At 31.1% G+C, this 26531-nt stretch overlaps 1 protein-coding gene across 5 annotated transcripts in view; it reads left to right on the top strand.

Moving 5' to 3' along the window:
- The window catches only part of LOC143191251 (cyclic AMP response element-binding protein A), a 194377-nt gene that overhangs the window by 107104 nt on the left and 60742 nt on the right, over positions 1-26531 (top strand). The window contains exon 1 of one of the 5 annotated variants that reach the window (XM_076396144.1): positions 20659-20797. The exons of 2 other annotated variants lie outside the window; for them this stretch is intronic. The gene's annotated coding sequence lies outside the window, so the exon portion shown is untranslated. Of the gene's footprint in view, positions 1-20658; positions 20798-26531 lie in introns of those variants that run through there. 2 more of the 5 variants (XM_076396142.1, XM_076396143.1) reach the window with 2 other exon arrangements.

The raw sequence follows: 26531 nt of genomic DNA, 5'->3' as shown, positions 1-26531 counted from the left end.
AAATTATCACTTATATTGTTATTTGTTATTTTCAGTTTTAAACAGTTATTTTCACGAAACTTTTGTATCTTAATTAAGTTTATTGGTGCGAATGTCTACAGGGATGTTCAAATTTACTTCATGTACCTCTGACATCATGAGGGACGACGGCGGGGATGAAATGAATCAGGTGAATACTATGACGTATACAGGATTGCAATGTGAGGTATTTTACCGTTAACCCATCACAACTAAAAGAGAGTTTATTAAAAAGCTTTGACAAGTTTCCGACAACTGTCGTCTGAAATACATGGAGCCATATTGGTATCACATAATGCGTTGCCAGAAAACATCACAATATATGACAGACAAAATGATACAACATCTTGCAGTTTATACCTTAGAGACAACTTATAAAAATTATGAAATAGAGCATGTATTTTGTCCAGCTCTGCGTACTGCAAAACTTTATGGCCATGAATTCCGATTTGATAATGATGTGTTATGGCTCTCGTGGACTAAACCATGAGTTTCTCGCTTGGGATTATCGTACTATCTTTTTTTCATCAGTAGTCACAATACTCCACAGAAAATTCTTCGGTTTGAAAGTGCCTCTCGTGCGGTAACCATATTCTCTCCTTTTGGATATTTGCTATCGTATGTAAACGTTTGGGAACACTTGATTAATTAACTGCTCAAGTATCTGAAGTTCTTTAAGTGTTTGAACTGGATCTTGGTTTAATAAATGTCAGAATCCATCAGAATCAAAACATTTAAATCGTTGGCAGCATCCCCATAAGTTTTTAAAAATATTTGATTTGGCTTCGACAGCAGATTTTTCTCAAATCAAACAAGAGAAATAATGAATGATGAAAAATTTTAAGCATTTCATAGCCGAAAATTATTATTTTATGTAGAGATATGTTATGTACATGTAGAGAAATTTAAACTAACTTTCTTTTCCGAATAAATTCTCCTTGTTATTTATTAATATTTCGTAATTATGAATCACTCAAAATACAATAAAGAGATACCATTTCATATTCTATGAACCTCTGAAGAAGACCTCCGTTTTACAAGCAGGTTTAAGAAAAGTGATATCTCATGAACTAAAATTAATAAACAACTTGTTTCGTTCTTTTTTTGTTATCGACTTTTTGTTGCTTGGTTATTATAACTCATTGGATACATACTTGTGGCAGACTGGTGTACAACCGGTATCAAAATAAAGGGATGATTTTGTTTCATTTTAATTTTATTATAGATTTTATTTTTAAAATATAGTTTCATAACCATGCTTTTATAAAATCAATTTTATTTTTGTTTATATACTATACTAATTAGCCCTAAGGTACTTCAAACTTGAACTAACATTATAGAAATTGATATATCAGGCAATAATTAACTCTTTATACTTATGGGGTATAAATATAGTATTACATTAAGCCAGCAAACCGACTAGTAATTCAACGCTGCTAAAACCAGGTTATTCGATTAATTACCAATTTTTATTGCTAGGTAACTAACGAAGAACTACATGATGACCACGAAATCATATGGATCTGCGAAGTCATCTAATATTTCGTCTTAAAACATGAAAGAAATGACACGAACTTGTATAAAATATATAATTTTAGCTTAAGTAAATATAATTTAATTTTAATTTGGGAAATATATACTGAAATTTTTATCCCGCAATGGTCTAATTATAAATGTCCAAGTATAAATGAAATGCAGTAATACATTAATTTATAATTACGATTGCACTATGATGTTCATAAAAAATGCAACAAATTCTACAAACAAATGCTGTATAAGCTCATTTCCTTAATAAGTTGCTGTACGTTGAGGCTTCAGTTGGAAGTACTGGGAATTTTTCACATTAGTCTTCAAACGAATTATATAATATTTGAATCTGGTAAGTTTTTATTCAAAAATGACGTCTACACCTTCATCAAGCTAATATATTTTGCCAGCTTTTATTTGGTTTTTCTTATATGAATGTGTAGTAACATATCCAATGTGTATTACTACTACTAGGATATACAGTTAAAATAAGCAAGCCAAAGAATATTATCCTGATTGCATTACAGAAACATTGATGTGAATAATACATCTTGCTCTGATTAACTAATTAGCTGTATCTTTAAACAGAGATAAATCGATTTAGAAGCCATACCTATTAGTTATGGTTTGTTTCGATTTAGTAACGTATTAAGAAGAAACGATTAGATGGTAAAACATTACGTCAGATTTATTATTTAACAAGTTACGATGAAGTGCGTTCTATTAAAGATGAAGCAATCGAGAATATATAGTCGAACGAAAATTTCAAAAGAAAGTAAAATCTTCCCAATTTTGAGTCGCAGATGATTGTACTCGAACACGTTTTATTATATTATATTTGAAAGTTCAACATTTAACCTTTATAAATCGAAGAACTACCAGTGAACAAAAAAACTATATTTTAGAACTCTTTACCAACAATAAATAAATATACTGAAAATTAAAAACATTTCATACATTTTTTATTGCATTTTCGCTTCGGCTAAACTGCCACCTTTATATTAAATTATTTTTTCACAAATGTTAGTTTATTCTTATTTTTATTAACAAGTAAAGGGAGTCCAGTGTCTTCCATTCATTTTGCAAATATTTGAACAATTCTACGAAGCTCATGATTGAGGAAAATGTCTTCGTTTACACGGTATAAATAGCTTTCTTAACTCATAATATTGCCATTTCATTTGTCATAATATCATTATTACCAAAATAACACCAAATAATCACGCCAGGGGTACGTACCATGCTTAACGCCTGCAAAGTGCATGTTTCTGAAGCACGTTCGCCTTTTGATTCACGCACAAAATAGATCTATTAGACCCAATAATTTAAAATTTTGACTCATTTGTTCATAGTAAAGTTTTCCCTTTTTTCCGTCTAGTTTTTATTTGATCTAGCCCACTTTAATCTATTTATTTTATAATTACTAGATTGCTGCGAGATTCGGTTTTTAGCCTGTTGGGCATCTCAAGCTAACAGATAGTAATCGTCTCTTTTAGGCATACAGAAAAATTTTCTTAAGAACATATCCATACTTTTGTCGAATATATCCACATCTTTTTTAGCCGATATTTTCCGAAATTTTCGCAAATTAAATTATATAAAATGTTTAATAAACCTCTACAGGTGTTACTTATTACTTATTTTAAAGGTTTGATGACAAAACGATAATTTTACACGTAGTTAAACGGCTACGATACCATCGATTTCGTCGAATTGAGATCCCCAGGTCCCTTCCGGTCTTGAATTCGTCCGGTAACTTATTTTCGTTTAATAGTATAATGTACCTCTTTGCATGAAACTCGATCTTTTTCTGCAAATTCACGCATAGAATAACCTTCTTGACTCAACAAACACATAGTACGCAACTGCTCAACAGAAATATCTTTCCTTTTGACATTTTATGCACGCCTATGAACTGTTGTCACCAGTACATGAACATCATAAAGAACACTGAACTCTTAACTAATAGTATTTGAAATTGTAAACTTATATTTAAAAAATAAAAGCAAAAATTTAATATATAAGGAATAATTAAAACATAAGAACAAAATTCTAAGAAATCAACACTTGGCAGTTTAGTAAAATGGTTATAATATTAAAGCAAGTGTACCCGTGGTTTTCCAAAATAAGGGACAATTTATAAGAAACTAGTAATTTTCTCGATTATAAGTCCATTAATAAAAATAATATACTTGAATACCAACATGTTTATATAAAAGTTTATTGCAGTATTTATTTATGTTAACTAAAAATGGGGTGTTTCCAAACTTTTAAACGGTAGCGTACAAAAACAACGTAAGTTATATCGTATTATGAACATTTTCTGAAATGTATTGTAAATTTGTATTTTAAATGTATTAACATTATAGTATGAATTAATGTTATATTGTTACAAATAACCACATAACATGTCCCATAAATTTGGTAATAACAAGCAATCGACGTAAAATTTATTTAAAACTTGAGCAATGAACATAAAGCCTTATCTGTCATTCGATTTCCATTTTGTTATTGAAACATGAAAACTCTCTATTCCAACTGACAACAGCTAATCTAGTAGTCTATATATCTCGTAATCGTTGGTTCCGATCACCCACGCTACTGTGCCTAGTAGATGAAACCAGACATTTAACACACGCACCAAAACGTATGCTTTATATATTCTATACTGTCATTGAGTTTTATAATTTAAATTTGACAATTTATTGGCGCTTTTTAAAAAACGCTTTCATCCGACGTGTGTTTATCTTTATTTATGTGCCAATTGTCATAAACAAATAAACATGATAATTCTCAATGTTAACGTTAAAATGGTTTCTGCTAATTTCATAGAACTTTGTTTGTTTATTAGTTGTTTCCTATTAATTGAAAACCGCTTTGTTTTCAAAATATGACTTAATATTTAACAATTTTAACTTAGGTGTGTAATCGATATAGGTCGTAAACATCATTAACTCGACATTTAGAAGGACACTGTTCGCTGTTTTACTGCTAGTTAGTAATAAAGGAAAAATCTTGTTAACAACGTCTAACTAACATTTCATTATGATAATCAAAAGACACGAATACTTTGTGAAAGAAAATGAGACTTTTTATTTCTTTCTCTTTCATATTTTTTTTTAAATAAAAAGCTCAATCATACTTATTAATATATTATAACCCAACATATTTACGTCAAAAATTATAAACATATATTACGAGATATCTTCATTATTATAATCATTATAATCATTCAGCGACAGTTTTGACAGCTGTTGATCTAGAACAAACTTAACCGAAACCAATACTAAGCCAAGATCAAGTTACATGCTTTATTATGGTTCCTGTTATCACAACTTGATATTTATCTAATAACTTCCGAGGTTTCACCAGAAAGAATAACACTATTACCAAAAAGGGGGTGTATTCTAACGGGGCTATTCGGTTTCACTAAAAGTCATTAAATAAACTATTTAACCTTTAGATAGAACCAAATATTAGTTATAGTTAATTAAGTGTGCTTATGTGACAATTTCGTCTATTGCAGGTATATTCTTTAATTATTAAGTTAAATTAAAATAGTATACTTTTTGTCTTTCGTCATTAATTGTTTGTTACTGTATATAAGTTACATTAGCATATGTTCTTAAAATTCAATGACAACCTTAGCTTAATTTACATTGTAAGAGCAATTAATGTATACCTCGATGGTGATGTGACGATAGTTTTTGATATTTAAGAAAATTTCAGTTCTTGTTGTTATAAATTTAATAATAAGAAATTACTTTTTATGATATAATGTTAATATATAATAATCACATTATATGTTTTATTTTATTTAATAATATGTGACAATCATTAAAAAATAATAGATTATACTTAGTAATTTATTTTATTGAACATAGTCGATATAAAATGAAAAATTATTGTGATAATACTACAGGAAAGTTAACAAGCAGAGTAGTTGTACGCTTGTATATGTACATAAAATGAAGAAATTCAGTTTAGTTTGGTTATATATTTTCACGTTTTCATTGTGGAGGTCTGTATTTCGTTAAGAATTAAATTTCCCTAATGATATTACTTCTTTCTAAAAAAGCGCTCATGACAATACTATAACAATTAACAATATTTTAGGACAGTTAGTGGAATTGTAAGTTGAGAAAATTAACTCAATATAATACCAAACTTATATCAATAGATACCTATGTTGCTGAAATTTACTAATATACCTTTCTTTTTCTTTAAATGACTTTAAATAATAAAATCTTATAAATAAAAGCTTCTAACTAAGATATTAAAGCATTAATGAACATGAAAGAAACAAAACAAAATTGGATTTAAATATGGTATATTTCAACATCGAAGCAACATCATCGATATATTTAATTATGTATATTCACATGATATTGATGGCCTTTACATTTATTTTTCTTTAAACCATCAATGTGCTCTAATATGCAACTTGCATGTTTGGATTCTTCTCTTTCAATATTGATATGCTATTATATTCATTGAAATATTTCTATGTAATTCGAAGATATCCGTATGAAGATATGTAGTAATTCCAATGAAATTTGATATCCTGATGAACAGCAAAATGAGAGTAATTTTAAAAAACAAAGGTTCTGAAACGGTCTAATAAATTCGTATCCCAATTACTGCTTCACCAATTTTCCTATTGTTAACCATAAAAGTAGAGTTCTTAATTTATCATAGTATTTTTTAACCATAGTTATAACAGGTCAATTGAAAAGTTCCCGGCCTCACACATAGATAGCGCTACTAGATTTAAATCCATATTTTTTTAGTTAGTCGTAACCTTCAGAAGATGCGTGTATAAATTTGACAGCTGCCGGATTATTAGTTTGTAAATTATAGCATTTTGAGTCAAGTTATTTTTGTTGTTGTGAAAAAAATGGATAACTGCCCCAGGAAACCAGGAAAATCAACCACCAAGTATTGGTATACCAGGTTTAGATATGGTGAAATAAGCACCGAAAACGGTGAACGCAGTAGAAAAAAATCTACAAAATGATTTTGAATGGCCGTAAATTGAAATAACAGACACTCTAAAGATATCAACTGAACGTATACATTATACCATTCACGAATATTTTGGTATGAGAAAGCTCTGTGCAAAGTGGTTGCCGCGCGAGCTCACTTTTGACCAAAAACAACGACGAGTTGATAATTCGGAGGAGTGTATGAAGATGATCAAGTGTAATAAACCCGAATTTTTGTGTCGATATGGGACAATGGATGAAACATGGCTCCATCATTTTACTCCGAAGTCCAATCGACAGTCATCCGAGTGAACTGCACACGGTGAACCCGCTCCAAAGCGTGGGAAAACGCAATAGTCAGCTGGCAAGGTTATGGCATCTGTATTTTGGGATGCGCATGGAATAATTTTCATTGACTACCTTGAAAAAGGAAGGACCATCAACAGCGACTATTACATAACATTATTGGACCGTTTGAAGGACGAAATCGGCGAAAAAAATTTGAAGAAAAAAATGCTGCTTCACCTAGACAATATACCGCGTTACAAGTCAGTGAAAACGATGGCAAAAATCCATGAATTGGGCTTCTAATTGCTTCCTCATCCAGCGTGTTCTCCAGAGCTGCCCCCCAGTGACCAATTCCTGTTCTCAGATTTCAAAAGAATGCTCGCTGGGAAGAAATTTTCGTCGAATGAAGAGGTCACCGAAACTGAGGCCTATTTTGAACCAAAGGACAAATTGTGCTACAAAAATGGCATCGAAAAGAAGGGTCGCTATAATCAGTATATCACCCTTGAAGGGAATTATGTTGAATAAAAAAAAATATTTTGCCAAAAAAATGTGTTTTACTATTGTAGGCTGGGGACTTTTCAATTGACCTGTTATATGTGATCCAGCCAAAGTTGGAATATATGGACGTAGTACTCTTGGAGTTCAGTAGCCGCTTATACCTTTCTACTCTTAAATTTCTATTGAAATTAATTTAACGTACTTGATGATTCAGGCATATTGTAATATTGTGGTGAAAGGAGACAAGAACCATTTTGTGTTTTAAAGTAATATTTTAATTTTATATTATTCCTCCACTCATTTTGCATATACTCATTATGAAACCCAACCTTCAACCAAAATACTGCTTGCACTGCGTGAAATATTTTGCTAACCTACTAAATCTCATTCAGTTAATCAATTGATAAATAAAATGATAAACCTAATAGTTTGATGTCTTTTAATGCAAATTGATGTTCCATAACGGATATAGTTTTTCTAGTGAGCAATAGTAATTCGATTCGTAATAATTTATTAACGGAACAGGTAAAGTAAGACATCAATTAAAAGTTACGTTAGTTTAATACAAGTAAGCTGATGACTCAGCAAACTAGATATTTTTAAACCGAACTGGCGAAAAGTAATACATGCAAATTTACGTATTGATGTTATATAAAGGCTTTGTTGTTTTTATGATGCAGACTTAACATGTTTATTATATGTTTTTAGGTTATTACGCATGTTATATTTATATTATTAGTCAGCTTATGTACATATATATTAAAATAACAAATCTTGGATGATAGAGAAATTACACTTTTAATAAACTTTTTGGAACTGTGTTGATACACGATATGATGATATGATACACGATAGTATTATCACTATTGGATCTACAACTTTCCAATTACTAATTAATCTGTTAATTCTTCGTTTAATTTACCATATAACATATCACAATAACTCTCTTATTTGACACTTAGATGGTCTGACAACTTTGTTTATTAAAATATTAATGTTAAGATATTTAATGTATCTTTGCCTGTTGGCCCATGTGATTTCAAGATTTCAAGCACCGTGTCAAAATTTCATATTATTCCAACTATTCGTTTACAAATTACAGTGGTTTAAAACAACTGGATAAAAAAACTAATCATTTTCAAAATAACGGATGATTAATTTTTTTTTGTCGCTTTGACGGATGTGGTCATTTAGCGACTATACAAGAGTACGGTGTTGATATAAAGGGGAAGGGTATATATAAAATAACAATTTAATAGATCAATAAAATTAATAACACAAACAGTGGGCTAAAAGTATAAATAGTGTATATATAATTTAAAAATGGATACAACAACAAGACTACAAATACAACCATAACGAAGTAGAGGCTCTATCCAGACAGCACACATTAGCACCCATACGAAAGTGGTAATAGCTATTTGGCCAGTAACAGTTTATTTGGTATAGGCTAGATTCTATGGAGAAAATCGATTTCTCGTAGAAATCCGAGAAGTCTGTCTGTATATCCTCCAGTTAAGGCATTTCTAAAGTTTTGCATACTATACATAGCTCTAATCTGGGTGAGCTGTGGACAGTCGTTCAGTATGTGGTAGACTGAAATAAAGGCATGGTGACAAAACTCACAGTGAGCAGACGGGCTCGAAGTCATCCAGTGACCGTGCGAGAAGTAACAGTGACCCGATCTCAGTCAATTCAGAGCTACGACATGGCGACTAAGGGAAGGAACGCGAAGAGAGTAGAAAAAATCAGCTTTAACCTCAAAGTGTCTGTTGTGGTTGGTCTCCTGGGCCCAACGAGGCTGTACCCTGTCTTGGTGAAAGAAGGAACGAACGGGATAAGGTCAGTATGGATACAAATATTTGTGATGGGGAGGGGAGAGAAGGCTGACAATTTAACCGCACCATCCGCACGCTCATTTCCCGGTATACCAACGTGAGAAGGGTTATAAGAAGGGACAGTAAACTTGTCCTGAAGCCATTCAGATAAACGGAACAGATGATTGACAGTGAGTCCGTGAATAGGGGATGGCTGAACTTTTGTTCCAGGGAAGTTTTGAGAGAATTTCAATATTGAACCCTGTTTATTAATCACTGTTTCTTGATGGAAATATATTGCCGAACCTAACCAGTAACATAATAAATGGTGTGGAGACCCTACACCAGGGAAATCAATGTTGAGATTTGTTGACAGGCTGAATTTAAACATGAATTTGAACCACAAAATTGATAGTTGTTTGAAAAAATATAAAATCTCAAAAAAGATTTGAATAAATATAAAGTAAAACTATCTTACACTCATTTTTAAACATTTTACGTTTTAGCATCTGAAATTCGATTTTGAAGTGATCAATAATATTTGTAATGGTTAAACCAATCACATAAGTAAGAGTACGTAAAATAAAGATGAGCAACATAACGCGATGTATATAGCGATATTTTCATAATTGATGTCAGTTCTATTATTGAGATTTTATATTAATTTGTCCTTTGAGCTCTGAGTTGTTCATTTAATTAACATGTATGTTTATAGTACTTGTTATCAGCTTACAACAGCTATTAAAAACAATCATGAATCATGACCACTATAAAACAAATCTAGCTATCAAATTAATTACGCGACAATTAACAATAGGACATCAATTAAATGAACATCTTAAAATAAAATCCGATGGAATCACGTAAATAAATACAAAGCCGTGTAATATTATGAATAATGAGCCACGAAGGTTAAAAAATTCCCGAGAAATAACGACGAAGAGCTTTCGAATGGCCTGAATGACTTCATAGTAGTATGGTGAGCAATTCATAAAGATTTCGTCCGAAGGTAGTTTCGAACATGCATTTATCTAGATAAATGAATGACAGATTGTGTGTTTTCGATAGTCGAAGTTCCAACGTTTCTGTCCTAGTTCCATGTCTAAATCGGTTATTTATAAATAACTTTTATTCGATGTGAAAAAGTAAAATTCGTTCAATATAAAAATGGAAAATGAGCAAAATGATTTTGCAAAATCAAATAAACACAATTTTATATTTAATATCAGATCTATATATTAGTTTTAAAGGATTTTTAATAGTGAAGGGATAAGAAGTGAAGCGTTGCTCAGACAGGTCACGACTCATATGCTCGAGCAATACAAGGTCTGGAGAATACAGCGGGTGGGGTAGTACATACCATTTTAAAATTTCCGAGAATGTTTTCACTGGTTTTGCTGTTGCAAAATACACATGTTTGTGGTCGAGAGTTGTCATGTTGAAGAATAACATTGTTGTATCTTTGCTCGTATTCCGACCGTTTTTCGTGCAGTGTTCTGTTCAAACGCATCACTTTTAGTCGATAATGATCCCAATTGATAGAGTAATGCTTTCAAATCTTTGTCAATTTCAATTTTTTTTACCTGTCCATAACACTCTTTGTTTTCGGTTTCAAAATCACCACTTTTAATACGACCTTGTGAACCAGTATTCACGTGATGAAATCAATGGAGCATGGTTGCCATAAACTGAGGTATTGAATAATAATTGAGGTAAAAAGCAAAACTTTATGTAAATGTGATTTAGTCGGTACAAATCGAACTAAAATGCTTTTCGATGCACTGAAAAAATATTTGGTTCACACTTCTGAACTGAAAAGTAAAGCCTGTTAGTGAGGCTTGAACTTGTAGTTGGTTACAGATGAACCCGATGCGATTTGATACACAGTAGTACCATCTATTGTAAATCCTTTAAAATTAATTTATAGACCTGAAGAAAATTTTTAAAATGTTATAAATGTTAGATGCTTGCATGTATTACCCAAAAAATCATTTGAACAAAAATATTTTCTATTATTTTCTACAACGTTTTCCCATCTTCCTGCCAACTTACTACCATGTCGAAAGAAGTAGTGGTTCTTCAACATTTCGAAACAATGTGCCAGCTAAACCATATTGTATCGAGCTGAACAAGTGATAGTCAGAAAGCTCAACGTCTGGTGAATGGGCTGGGTGAGGCAGTATTTCCCATTCGAATTGCAGTAAGATTTTATTCGGCTTTAGCATGCCGTAAAATACTACATCTTGCTGATTCCACCATATCCACAGCAATGACAATGGAACAATGATCCTGCAGAGAGAATATGAATTATGATACATTTCAAGGCAGCAGCATCACCAAAGTGCATTAATAAAAATAGATATATATGGTTATGGCAATCAGCAGAAGCTCTACAACAATTTATTAAAAGCATTTGGGTACTCATATATGAAAAAAACACATGTTAAGATATACAAAAATAGTTACCCAAAAACGAACCAATAATAATGTGTACAATAATTACTAGCTGATAAATAGAACATGCAAAATATAATTCAATATAATCGTTTTAAATTAAAAAACTATGTAAATTAACTCTCAAAAAATATAAATAATTTTTTCTTGTCCTAATATATTAGCTATAATATAAAATTAATGATAAACATTTTTTATAACTAAAATTTTCGATGGAAGAGAAACAGTATATACTATTTGCCTTAACCTATTTCGAGAAAATGTAATAATTCATGAGCCGAGGGAATAAGAATAGAATAACGTACTACGAGAGCATATAATTATATCCTAAAAGTAGCACAAACATTAAAAGTATATGATTTAGAAAGTGAAAGGAAATACAACAGGGTTTTATCTGCCATCTTGCGGTATGAAACATCAATGAAATGAGTTCAAACGACAATAAAAAGTTTAAAATAGAAATGACCAAGATGCTGTACTGAAAAGATCATGAAATGTCTATCATGCTCCATAACTCGTTTTTAAAACTAATTTTATTTGTACTTCACTTAAATGGAGAGTAGTAAAACATTTTTCTATCTAGTTTAATATATATTGAAATAATAAATAATCCTAATATATTTTTTAAATATATCTTCACTATAACTTAGATAAAAACTTAATCAGTTTTCGAATCTCAGATTCTTGCTGACAGTTATTTTTTGAAAATGAAATCTCACAAAATTTGGTAATAATTATCACTATACACAATAGCCCAATAGTTGTTTAATATGCAAAAAATATAATTATAAAATAAAAATTATCTCATATATATATATATATATATATATATATATATATATATATATATATATATATATATATATATTATTGTATATTATTGGTCTCTCATAAGTTTAACTATTACAGTAATTTTATAGTTTTATTTTACATGGAAAACCGAGGTTTATTTTCACTCTAGAAGTCCATAAAAGTTGTAAAATATGTATACTATTAAATTTAGGTCAAAGCACTTGTGTGTACTAGTTAAATTTCCAAATATTGATATTTCATAGGAACATTCAAGAGAATGATATATTATATTTATATTATATTTAATTTCATTGATTAAAATTTTAAAATCTATTCGTACATTAAAAGTCCATTTATTAATATTCTCCTTTTATTTTTCAGGTAAGTTAATTTATCATTTACCACAATCATCATAAGTGCAGGATATGTTGTAAGTAAATAAGTTTTAATGAAATAATTGTTACGTTTTCTACATATTTTGAGTGGGAACACCATAGATATTAATATTCTGTAATTTTTTTTAAATTGTACCAATCCAGATTTCAACTGTGATAATTGAAACTATTTCAAGCTTCTGGAAAATTTATTTTCAGGTTTGTGATATTTATTTTTATATTATATTATAAATTATAAGTATTATAAATTGGTTTCCAATAAATTTCTCCTCCAATGCATATTTAAAATGTCTGTTGTAAATGTATATTATCTTCTCTTGTTATTCTCGTCTTTCTTCTAAATAAGTTTCTCTTCTATTCCCAATTCGTTCCATCTAAAATCCAATGACGACTTTTATTTGATTTTTTGCCTACATTTATCTTTTTAATATCTATCTTCTTCATTATGCTACTATGATCTCATTTTCAATATCCACTTTATTTTATAGTATTCGCCAAGAAATTTTCGTAATTTCTTAATTTTTCTGCCTTGGAATTTATCTTTTTACGATTTCTGATGTTGCATTTATGGCTACACATTTCCTGTTATATACGTGCTTCGTTATTTTAAACACCATTCTCGCTTTACTTCCTCTGTATCCAGTACATTTAGTTCGATTATTTGTTTTATTGCTTCTTGTATTATTGCAAACTGTTTTAGTATATTCTGTTATTTTACTTCATCAGGACTGTTCGATGCATTGCCAGATCTACAAAGATGACAAAATAAAATAAGTTTTCGTTAACATTAACGTTAATGATATTTGACGTGGGTCATCTCACCTTCTAAATAACATCTCTTGCTGTCAATAATTTCAGATGTGAGTCCTGTTCTGAGTATGAACATATTTATGTACAGGCAAAAGCATAAAATTTGGCCTGTTTATTCGCCTTAGACACATCAGTAACGAGGCAATACTGCCCATATATTGTACCTATTTCATACCGTTATGCGTGTATATATTATGCCGTGTTAACAGGTCAATTGAAAAGTCACCGGCCTACCATATTAAAACACATTTTTTTGGCAAAATAAGTTTTTTTTATTCAACATAATTCCCTTCAAGGGTGATACACTGATTATAGCGACCCTCCAACATTTCGAAACCATTTTTGTAGTAAGATTTGCCCTCTGCTTCAAAATAGACCTCAGTTTCGGCGATCACCTCTTAATTCCACGAAAATTTCTTCCCAGCGAGCATTCTTTTGAGATCTGAGAACAGGAAATAATCGCTGGGGCCAGTTCTAGAGAATACGATGGGTGAGGAAGCAATTCGAAGCCCAATTCATGGATTTTTGCCATCGTTTTTACTGACTTGTGGCATGGTGCATTGTCTTGGTGTTTTTCGGCGATTTCGTCCTTCAAACGGTTCCATATCGATTCGGTTCAAAACGATTCAATGGGCATCCCAAAATACAGACGCCATAACCTTGCCAGCCGACTGTTGCGTTTTCCCACGCTTTGCAGCGGGTTCATCGTGTGCAGTCCACTCGGATGACTGTCGATTGGACTTCGGAGTGAAATGATGGATCCATGTTTCATTCATTGTCACATATAAACGTAAAAACTCGAGTTTATTACAATGATCATCTTCAAACACTGCTCCAAATCATCAACTCGTCGTTGTTTTTGGTCAAAAGTGAGCTCGCGCGGCACGCACTCTGCACAGAGCTTTCTCATACCCAAATATTCGTGAATGATATGATGAACACGTTCAGTTGATATCTTTAAAGCATCTGTTATTTCATTCAATTTCAATTTACGGTCATTCAAAATCATTTTGTGGATTTTTTAAATGTTTTCGTCGGTAACAACGCCTTTTGGGTGTCCACTGCGTTCACCGTCTTCAGTACTCATTTCACCATGTCTAAACTTAGCATAACAATCCTTGATAGTTGATTTTCCTGGTGCGGTGTCCGGAAACTCGGCATCCAGCCAAATTTTTGCTTCAACTGTATTTTTTCCTTTCAAAAAGCAATAACACAATAACAAAAGTTATGGCTAACTAAAAACATATGAATTTAATTCTAGTAGCGCCATCTATGGTCAGGCCGGGAACTTTTCAATTGACCTGTTATTGTGTCTTGATTATCAAAAAATTGGGAAATTTAAAAAATCTGGATATAAGATTCAAACGATTTTAGATTAAGAATATATATAATTAAAACGCATGTACTCTATAAAACCAACTATTTATTCAATGATTTCATAAAGTTTAAAGCTTCTAACGAATTAAATAAGTTTAGTGTGGTGTAAAAAAATTTAAATACTATTAGGAGCTAAAAGATGATGTGGGCATGTTACGCAAATAATTAAAAAGCAAATCTTTAATATGCGTGTAACTTTTTCTATTAGAAATTTCAAGTTAAATGTCAGAGCTGACAAATACTTATGATGAAGGTCAATACTTTGATTGAAATTACCACTTTCTAAATGTTTAAATAATCGACTCAATCAAAAAATATTAGGTCGCCGGTGAGTTGTTCTTTATAATAAATACAATTCTGTTCTGAATTAATTTCGCAATAAATGTTTGAGAAAACAACGATACGTATCTACTAAATTAATTGTTAGTATCGTAAAACACCTAATTTGCCGGTTTCGTATTCGCAATCGTTAAGACGATAGGGCGGTCCTCTTACTTCTATTATAGTTGCGGATCCGAATCCCGCATGAATGACTGTTTTTTTATTGTAATTGTCTCTAGACAACAGTCTAAAATCCGACAAGAAATGACAATCCCAATAACAATAAGAACCAGGATGTGTAAGAATGGATGTCTTTTGACATAAATAGGCTTAATGCCAAGGACCGTGGTTCGAAGCTCACGTTAAGCACTAGGTCCAATCCAGGTAAACCCTGATTGGTAAATATATACTACAAAATATAACTGAAAAGTACCTAGTTTATTTTTAACATCTTTAACATAAGGCTAAATTTGTTATCATTTAATCTCTGTTAACTGAACACAAGCTGTTTATCTGGAAAACATGGAATAGGAATCACCATATATATCCGGAATTGCAGTGATATTAACCTACATTGTTTGTGATTTTTTGTTATTTATTATCATTATTTATGAGACATCTGACAACATTATCTCATAGAGGCCCTGGATCTTAATATATTTGCTCAGTAAAACTGTAAAAATAATTTATTGATGTACACCAACAAAACATATTCTTCGAGCTTGATCTTAATACAAATATTGTTAGATTGTCATGTAATTTTGGTATTTGGGAATAACCTTATCTAGCTATATCCGGCTACCTAAGAATTCCTTGTAAACCTTTCAGAATTTGGACGCCAGTGTTTTTGCAAATGCGTGCCACTTTTGTATATTAATACTATTATACAAGTTTTGTGTACACGGAGCTATAAGACTTCTGATCAACATCAAAGTTAATCCACTTCGATTGTTTTTCGGGGATTTGAATTTGTCATTCTAAATCTTTCTGTAATATATCTTCTTGTAAACTATATACATATCTGCTTGATTATTTTCGTACTATAATTTTGCGTATTTCAACTGTTACGTGCTTTCAGACTAAACTAAGCAACCTAATCTAACTGTTAAATTCGACGATTTTGACATTTCTCTTTATGTGTGCTATATTTACAACAGTTAGTGTTACTTGTGTTAAGTTAATCACTAATAATAAACGCTAATAATGGAACGACCAAAACTACATTTTTGGAATTCATTGCGTTTATTGTTTGATTTGAAAAAACACCCAATAATTGCTAACTAAACTAACACGTATTCGAGTGAAACTGGGAGTGAACCATAACTACAAAGTTCAAGATAAATTGAAACGGAATTGACTGTGAATTGATTACATAATATAATAGCTAATCCCAAGATTTTTCATATATATATCATATTTCCAGATATGTTAGTTTTATAAGGCAATCTATCGAAAAGTTGTTTATTATTAAATTCTATAATTTCAAAATTTAATTCTTAAAAAGAATATGTGCAAGAGTGTATAATTCCTTTACAGACTTCATTTTTAAAGAAGCTAGAGGCAATATGGCCACTTTAGTCGAATAGCTTCGGATGACTGTATTTCAAATTGTTGGCACTCTAATAGTGATACTTCCGTTCATTTACCTGTTCAATAAAATGATCTTCATCCAATAAAATATGTTGGTAAAATTTTGGAATGCCCACACTTAACTACTTTACGAAGTCAAGTCTCTAATTCTTGGGCCAATTAAGTTTTACAGACGTGAATCTTTAAAAATTTAGCAAAATCCAGAAGAAGATACAGATGATTACAAATAGACTGATTAACAGTTCGTTTTCTACTGTTCTTGAATGGTCTTGGTCGTCTAGATTTTGGTTTTTCCAGTATTGTAATGAAATTGAGTCTTGCTTCTTAACCTACTTTATTTTTATACAGCTTTCACATATAAGATGCCTTCCATTCCCAATAAATGCTCCGTAATCAAATGTAAATGTTCTTTTGAAATATACTATAAATTGTAGAAATAATATTTTGAATATTATAAAATATTTTGAGGTTATTTTATAATAATGTAAATTTTAATTGACAGAATGTACTTTATTTAGAGTACTGTGCACAGTTAGCTATTGGAAATCTCTTCTTTTCACACAAAAAAGATAGGTAGTCGAAAATAATAATGTCTAGTAGAATTTTGTGCAGATTTTCAGGAAGTTTAAAGATGCGGCATCCAATTTTTACTTCTATAAGGGAATTTGTCATCATAACCTCGTGTCTTATTACTCTTTTGACCTTTCGCGAAGTTGTTAAAGCTTAAGCTCTTGAAACTATTCCCAGTCATTTTTTTCACTTAAGTCAACATTACCAGTGCTTTTAAAAACAAACAGCTAAAATTAAAAAATCAATATAATTTTTTTCATAAACAACTTATTCGGTTGAAAACTCCAGTAGAAGAATACACCATATGATACTGAGTCAAAATAGTTAATACACGAATTTAATAGATCCAAATCTTATGATTCAATTATGGCCTTTTAAATCCGACAACTTTTTTTACTTTACTTTATAATGGCGCCATATTTTATTGAACGGAAAAGCACAATCTTATCTAATTCTCTGAAAAGTAGAGTTCACTTTTCTCAAAATACTGTATTTTATACATGAAGTAGAAATATAATTATCACATTTTCTACAGAGCAATTATTGAATGACGTTAAAGGCATAGCCATTAAATGATGGCAAATTAAATTGAATCATAGATGAGAAAACCATCACATCCTTTTCACGTTTAAATGTTTCCAGGTGTTCCCAGTATACCTCATTCTGTTACTCGTGAATCACTTAGTTAGCACTCAGCTTTATAGTATAGGAGCTCTACAAATACATTAAATAACATTTTAAACTCATTTTAGTCTTATGTATACCAAATGTTAGCGTCTGGTTTTAAAATATTACTGCGGTTTTAAACGTACAGTGTAATACAAACAAGACTAGTACGAGATCATAACCTTCATAACAGCATTTTTTTCATTTAAGAGCAATTTATTTTGTATTAGTGAACAAATTAAGTTAATTCAATTTGATCAATTTACTTCTACTTTTGACGGTAAAGATAAGTTATCCGTCGTTGGGAAATTGCCAACAAGATAGAAATGAATAAAACATTATGCTGTGCCAAGAACCTCTCATAATGCAGTAATACAAGAAGCTGATGCAACAATTTAGTACAACAAGCATAAATAAAATGATGCATGATCATAGCTGTGAAATATGTTTGCTCTCGTTGAATTCTAAGTTATGAAAAAAAATCTCATAACGACAGTCCAATAGACTCAAGTGGTAATGCTTGAAAAGCCTATACAACTGTCACATCAGGTATCTGTTAATAAATTGAGTGAACTATTTTTTAAAGATATTTCGAACATAATGGAAATTTTGAGCACATGAACTTTTTTATAATTAGACATTTTTAAAAAAATCATTGATCTCCGAAATATAGTTAATTTGTACAGAAATTACAGATTGTTTGTCGTCAAGAATTCTTTTACTTCAACCCAAAATGAGTGCTGAAATTGCTAATTAAATATTGTTTATTGTGGCTGTAGCTTTTTCTTTATGGCCCTTTGAGGTCATCTAAATTAGGGACTAATTTTTATATTGAGGCTATTTTCTTATAATATACGGCTTATATGGATCACATTTGACTTATTTTGATGCATTAAAAACCATTAAATCCATTAAAAACACAGCTTGATTTTCCAATCATGAATATTCCGCTTTACTAGCGATCGTGATGTTAATGGTAACACGTTTAAAGTTTTGGGCTTGTAGAATATCCATTTTTTATCTCCTGTCACAACCCGAAGTAAAAATAAACGGTTTTTTTCTGCCTGAATCACCTACAAGCAAATGAAAGATGGCCCATCAACGTCTATCTATTTCAGTTCATAAGGCTTCCAATTGTTTTGCTTGTGAATCATTTTCGTGGATTTTAATCATATAAAAACTACTTCTTGCCCAATATCAATAATTCTGCAAGCTCATCTTTGACCACCATTGTTAAAATATCAAAACAGTTTCCCGCATAATTTATGGGTTAATACATCTTCATAAAAATATTGTCGCTATAAAGTTCTTCTAGGTGCTTGCATGTATTCAGATTATTTATTAACAATTTTATTCGGTTTTTAACACCTCGTAATATACTAATCTTTGCTAATCCCACCATATGATTACGCTACGATATCGATACGGATGGCTCTCCTGGAGTAACTCATGTTTTTTTGCGCTTGTAATTATTGTACATCCACCTCTCATCGCCAGTTACAATACGAAAAGAAAAGTGCCAGTTTAGTAATGAAACCGCCATTTTGAAAATATTCGAAAGGGTATTTTTCAGTCAATTCGTATGCTAGCGGTTTTTTTTTAAACTTTGTCATCACATGTATATCTGAAAACAATTGATTCATTAACTACTAAGCGTGTATTAAAATTCTTTGAGAGTTTGAACTGAGTTCTTGCAATTAATTGTCTTTTTAGTCCTCGTTTTTCATTCATATTACTACTTCCGAATCGTTGACACTAAAAGCGCCAATTGGGATATAATGGAGCAGAATTGCCATAAGTTTTGATGAGTTTCATACACTGAATAACTCAATAATTGTAAATAGAAAACTATTCATTTATATGGAGAAGTTTCAAAACCATTAAATTTTACTATTAAGTTAGTAAGCTGTTAATTTAAATTGATACGTCGCATTTTCTCAAATATATATCGCTGTTCAAGATACATGCAAACACCTCACATAAGCTTATGGTGTACTTCAGCAGCATTTTTCTTCCAGTTAAAATAGAAAACTATTATAGAAAAAAATAGAAAACCGCTTAGTTAACTAAAAATTTGACACATTCCATATATTATATAACATATATATGAATATTGTATGAAACTTCAAGCGATATAAATAAAATATTATTAACATATGGCTAACCTCTCAAAAACTACCGAGACATAATAATTTTGTATGCGAGACATATAATGTGTACTCTTAACATGTTTAGCACTCATTACCTACAAATTCAATTTTCATTTCTAATACAATTTATTAATGCAATATTATAAAAGTCATTAAATTCTTTAAAGTTTCTGATCTTTTCTATTATACATTGCCTAAAATATTCTCTAACAAATTATATTTGATATAAGACGACGTGAATTCCCAAGACTTCAAAAATTCGAACTCGATAATAAGAGTACAAGATCAGAAAATAAAATCTTATTAAAAAAATATAAACCGTTAGTTCCTGCTCCCGGTCTACAATCAATCCGACGTTCGTTCAGCCTTGCAAAAGTAGGAAATCGTATGAAATTGCACATAGCACAGTATGCCGTGTCTGGGCCGGTCTTTGTTTTCTCGAAACAATAGAGCAGCGACCTGTCTAAAGTGACTCTTTTCGTGTCGAGTGAAAAAAGAACGATCACAAAATCTACTTTCTGTGGAAACTCTTATACGTAAGTAATGATATTATTTACCCAACAAATAATCCTGCTAAAATCGTGTAACGGTAGCTGCATAACTCGGCGAACTACTTGTTTTTCTAGTGTTTCGCAACTGTACCAGGTAGCATTTAAATATTGGAGGTACAAACAATGTATTATCCGTTTTTTCTTAAATATTACGTCATATTCGTCTCTATAAATTAGCATGCATGTATTTAATTAACAATACGTCGTGTGACTAATTTATATCCAAAATGTCCAATAGAAAACGGCTCTATCCTCGTTGGAAATATAAAAAATATTTCTATGTGATAATCTGCATAATATATATATATATATATATATATATATATATATATATATATATATATATATAAATAAATATATATATTTATCTTATTATGTCATTATTAGTTTCTATAATCTCTGTTAAGTTCATAATTCATAACTAAAATATTCTGATGCCTTTGATTTTGAATTCTTACAACTAAATGACGCATTGAGACAGAAGGAAATACCATGAGTCAGCAAGTAACAAAAAAATATAGGGGATATATAAAATATATTTATGTTAACAACTACACTACATTTTTATAATCATTTAAATCAAATATATTTTTAAAAATATGTTTAATTGATTTAATATAAAACCCAAAATATTTGAACCAAGATTAGTATAATGTTAAAATAGTAATAAAAATTAAATAAAATTATTATAGACTAGCTGAATATAGTCTCATCATTTCGTTTCCTTTCACGTATGTTATATATGCTCATTAAAATATAAACAAACTAAACTAAGTTTTTATATCGAATCTGCCAACATTAACCTAAGTTTAGTAAGTTAACCTTAATCAAACTTAACAGAAAGTTGTTTTTTGTGCGACTCCTGCGACTGTAACTAATTTGATGATGCAAATGATTTGGGGTAAGACAGGAGAGAGTTTATAATTATCATATATATATTGTCAATAGATTGTTTAGTTATACTATAAACGAAATCTGAATAGGCTTAAATATAATAGCAAGTTACTAAGAAGTTAATTACTATGTACTACAACTAAATAGATTGAAAAATTTGATATGTTAAATCAATATCTAAATATTACCTGCGAATAATAATAATACTAACAATAATAATTTAATAGTTAAATCCTAAATAAATAAGTATTAACATAATTCTTAGGAAAGTAATTCTTGATATCGATTCAGTATTTGGTTAATCGTTTAGGCTTTAAATATTTTAATTGCTTTTATAAAAAGGAATTAAAATAAATCACATGAAGTACATCAATATCAATAAATATTTATTTAAAATAAACTAAACATAATATTTCGACTGTGCAGTTTATCTTTTATGACGTTACGACATTCTCGTGCCATCACACAAATAAGAAGATTAAGATAAACAGTTTAGTCTACTTATTATAAATTAAATTATCGTAAAAAAGAACTACAGATACTTTTAAAAGTCATACTTTATATGACAAACAGTGCTGACATGGTTTACTAAACTGGCAAAACCCAAGTGTTGTGGTTTTTTATCTTTGTCAATATCAGTCTTATCTCATTATGTCAAGCGTTATATAAAATACTGCATTTCAGAGCTGATATATTGAAATTGACAAGTTGATAGCAAATAATCATATACCAGGGATGTTTGATACTACTGATGTTTGAGAAGTGATATGTTTAGTTAATATAGTTTGTCTTGAGACCATTTCTATATCTGCTCTTATCACAGCTGATATCTCAATAACAAAATAAACAGTCCTTGTAAGACTTGGTCCTTGGTCCTTTACACAGACATTATGGAAACTGGCATATCCCTGCCTAGAGCGGTAGGAGCGCTTTGGAGCGGGTTCATCGTATGCAGTCCACTCAAACACTGCTCCGAATCATCAACTCGTCGTTATTTTTGGTCAAAAGTGAGCTCGCGCGCACCCACTTTGCACAGAGCTTCCTCATACCCAAATATTTGAGAATGATATGATGTATACACGTTCAGTAGATATCTTTCGAGTGTCTGTTATTTCATTCAATTTCAATTTACGGCCATTCAAAATCATTTTGTGGATTTTTTAAATGTTTTCGTCGGTAACAACCTCTTTTGTGCGTCCACTGCGTTCTTCATCTTCGGTGCTCATTTCACCACGTCTAAACTTCCAAAAGCATACCAATCCTTGATGGTTGATTTTCCTGGGGCAGTGTCCGAAAACTCGCCATCAAGCCAAGTTTTTGCTTCAACTGTATTTTTTCACTTCAAAAAGTCATATTTTATCAACACGTGAAATTCTTTTTTATCTATTTTTTCACAATAAAAAAAGTTGCTTCACTCTAAATGCTACAATTCCCAAACTATTGATTCGACAGCTGTCAAATTTATACACGCATCTTTTGAGGGTTAGGGCTAACTAAAAAACATATAGATTTAATTCTAGTAGCGCCATCTATGTGTCAGGCCGGGGATTCAATTGACCTGTTAAGTAGACGGAAAAGTTGCAACCGTAAATTTAATACACACATTTATTTAAAAAATACATGGATTAGTGGATGTAACAAAAAAATGTGTTGTACTATATTCCCTGGTTACTTCTTGGTGGTGATAAAGCTTGAACGGAAATAGGAGTCACCGATCTAGAGCACTTTCTAGATCTAGATCTAGTTTGAAATTAAAAAGACATAAAAATTCTAAAATCCATCTTCATAATTGTATGGAATTTACATTACTAAGGACCATTAATATAATGGCTCAATTAGATTCTGCGTATTGGATAAATATACAGAGATATAATAAAAATGTGTCAAAGAATTAAATTTTGTGGAGCGTTTGAATTGGCTCTTCGGGGACATGATGAGAGCGATACTTCCCAGAATCCGAGGATATTTGGTGGCCTTATATTTTTTTTCGGTTGGACTAGAAATACAGTATGCTATGTAAATAAGTATATATGCTTGAAGTGTGTCATGAAAAAATAATTGAGGAAATTAATAATTCTTATTTTTTGACGATCATGGCGGACCAAACAACTGATATTGCTGCAAAATCTCAACTATTATTTTTAACAATCATTTTTAGATATGTTCAAGATGGTGATCCAACTGAACGTTTTTGGAACTACTTAATTCGTGAAAAATTTGATGCATAAACACTTAGTAAAAGAATTTTAAGCGTTATAGATCCTTTAATTCAAAATTCACCCAACAAACTGATCAGACAAAGCTATGATGAAGCAGCGGTGATGAGTGGCCAACAGCAGTCGTCCAAGTCCTGGCATCAGAATTAATTTCAAAAAAGTATCCCTTTCCTCGCTATCTACGCTGTTATGTGCGCCAATTAAATTTGATTATGTCTAAAGCTGCTTTCACAAATAAGCAAGTACATGTATTTTTGGCAATCTATAAGACATTCTTCGCTTTTTTAATAATTCCCCCAGCCAGTAGAAGTGTTGGCGCTCCAACCCGCTGAAACTTTAATATACGGACTATTAATATTCTTAATTAAATAATTATAAACTCTAATTTAATATATGGACTATCAATCCTCCACGTAGATATCATTTTTAACCAACCGCAGCAAATAAATATCGAACCTACTGCAATAAAAGACTCTAGCGATAATTTTGAACGCAGTATTATTCAAATTCGAAATAATATTGATAATATCTTTAGTGAAGCATCAGATATAATAAGTCATAAGCCACCAGAAAATAAACATAACCGTCTAGGCAACAGTAAATTTGATCGCCGACTATCTGCTTTAGAGGTATATGATGTTACAATAACTTGTGCAAAAGATCGATTTCATTTTAAAGAGCATCTAGTTGTTTCATCATGTTTGTTTTCGTAATAGTTTGGAGAGTATTGCGGTAAATTTCCTGAGGTTAACGCACTTCAGTGTGTTCCTTTTATCCCACACTTGATAAAGAACGATTACGAACTGAACTGTGAATTATTTCTTCAAGAAATGATTGCAGAACATTAAATGGTGCACTACCTCTTTTAAACTTAATATCAAATAATCTAGGAGATGCGTTGAAAGAGACTAGACAATTATTAGAAATCATGATAACAACTCCCATGACTATCCCATCAGAGGCTGAATGGTGTTTTTTTTCTCAACACCAAATCGCATCAAAACGTTTCCAAAAGATGCAGTGGCCGAAGATCCTTTATCAGCTCTTTCCATGCTATCTATTGAAAAACAGTTCCTTTTCGAAATAGACAATTCTAATGAGAAAGTGATTACCATATTTGCGAACAGAAAATAACATAGGATGGACTTATTCATATAATTAGGTAAGTTATTTTTTGCAAAAAATGCAGAAAACCTTAAAATGTTTATCAGGAGCCGCCACTGCTAGTTCTAGTAAGTGTGCATTATGCTTTTAAATAAAGAAAGAACTAGGATGAAACACAATGAAAGATAAATATAGCAATGAGAATAATAGCAGTTTTAAAATCACATTTTATATGATATTTATTGAATCTCTATTATGTATTTGGTTTCCAGGAACTGTGTATGGTTTTATATCATTTCTAGCTCCGGAACAACCTTCACATTTACCTGTCTCGTTTTTCTACCGTCGGAGTGCATTTTGGAATAATTAATTTTCGCCGGTCGGCTGAGCGGCTGTCGCTGATTCATTTATTGGACCGGCTTCGAATTCGATACTTTCTCCAATTAAATCGTAAATAATTTTTTTTTCTTGTCCGTTTAAACCAGACACACGTGATTGCCTCGCCAACTGTATTTTCACCGATGTGGCGAACGCGTTCCGCGATAATTACATACCGCCGTTGATATTTTAAAGAGGTTTTAATCTTTTAGTCGTCGGCCTTGGCTCGGACTTTTCGTAGCGGTTTCATTGCAGATTATCGCACGACGCGAACGCTGAATGTTAATGATTCGACTTTTGACAAAACAAGTAAACTGCAGCTAATACTGATCGGGATACTGCGGTTAGGTAGGTCAGGCTGTTGATTTGTACGTCCTTCAACGAGGTGTGGTTTATAACAGAGAGTATCGATAAGATTCTTCAACGCCTTGATTCTAGTTCTGCATGTTCGATGCTAATAATTGTGATCAGATAATATCTGTTACTAATTGACTGATAATATCTGATAATATAACAAATAAATATATGAAATAACTAGCGACCCGCCCCGGCTTCGCACGGGTGCAATGCTGATACTAAATTAAATACACTACAGAAAAAATATGAACGTTGTATATAAAAACATAGCGGCCCGCTCCGACTTTGCACGGGCATAAAATATATATGCCTATGTCACTCAATGAAAACATGATTAAAATCGATCCAGTATTTTTGGTTCATTCATTACTGCCCTTGGCCTGCACGCATTAAATTTGGAGTAAAACAATTCCTCTTCCCCTATACTTACTATGAAGATTTCCTGCTATCTTTGGAATATCTAAATTCATACAATTTTTATTACATTACACATTTTTAAACGCAAATTTTAAATTTGTAATATCTCCGAAAATATTTGTTTAATTTACATGCTGTAAGGAACCATATTGATCTATATTAATTGCACACTGTATTTAAGGTACTTAATTCGATAAGGATTAATGCCGTATTGCTTAAAATAGCTTCGTAAATAAGCCTTTTTCTCACGTAAAAAGTAAACAATAAAAATGGTTAATGTGGGTTATCCCTAAAAGATAAACATATACCATCGCGGACTTTTTTGTAGACCTTTTTATGGTGTACAATACTGT

Source organism: Rhynchophorus ferrugineus, unplaced genomic scaffold, assembly GCF_030347505.1.
Source record: "Rhynchophorus ferrugineus isolate W39M unplaced genomic scaffold, kcgeb_rfMv2 rfM2, whole genome shotgun sequence".
NCBI classification, from domain to species: Eukaryota; Metazoa; Arthropoda; class Insecta; order Coleoptera; family Curculionidae; genus Rhynchophorus; species Rhynchophorus ferrugineus.
Note: the sequence above shows the minus strand (reverse complement) of the source record. Positions and strands in the feature narration are given on the sequence as shown.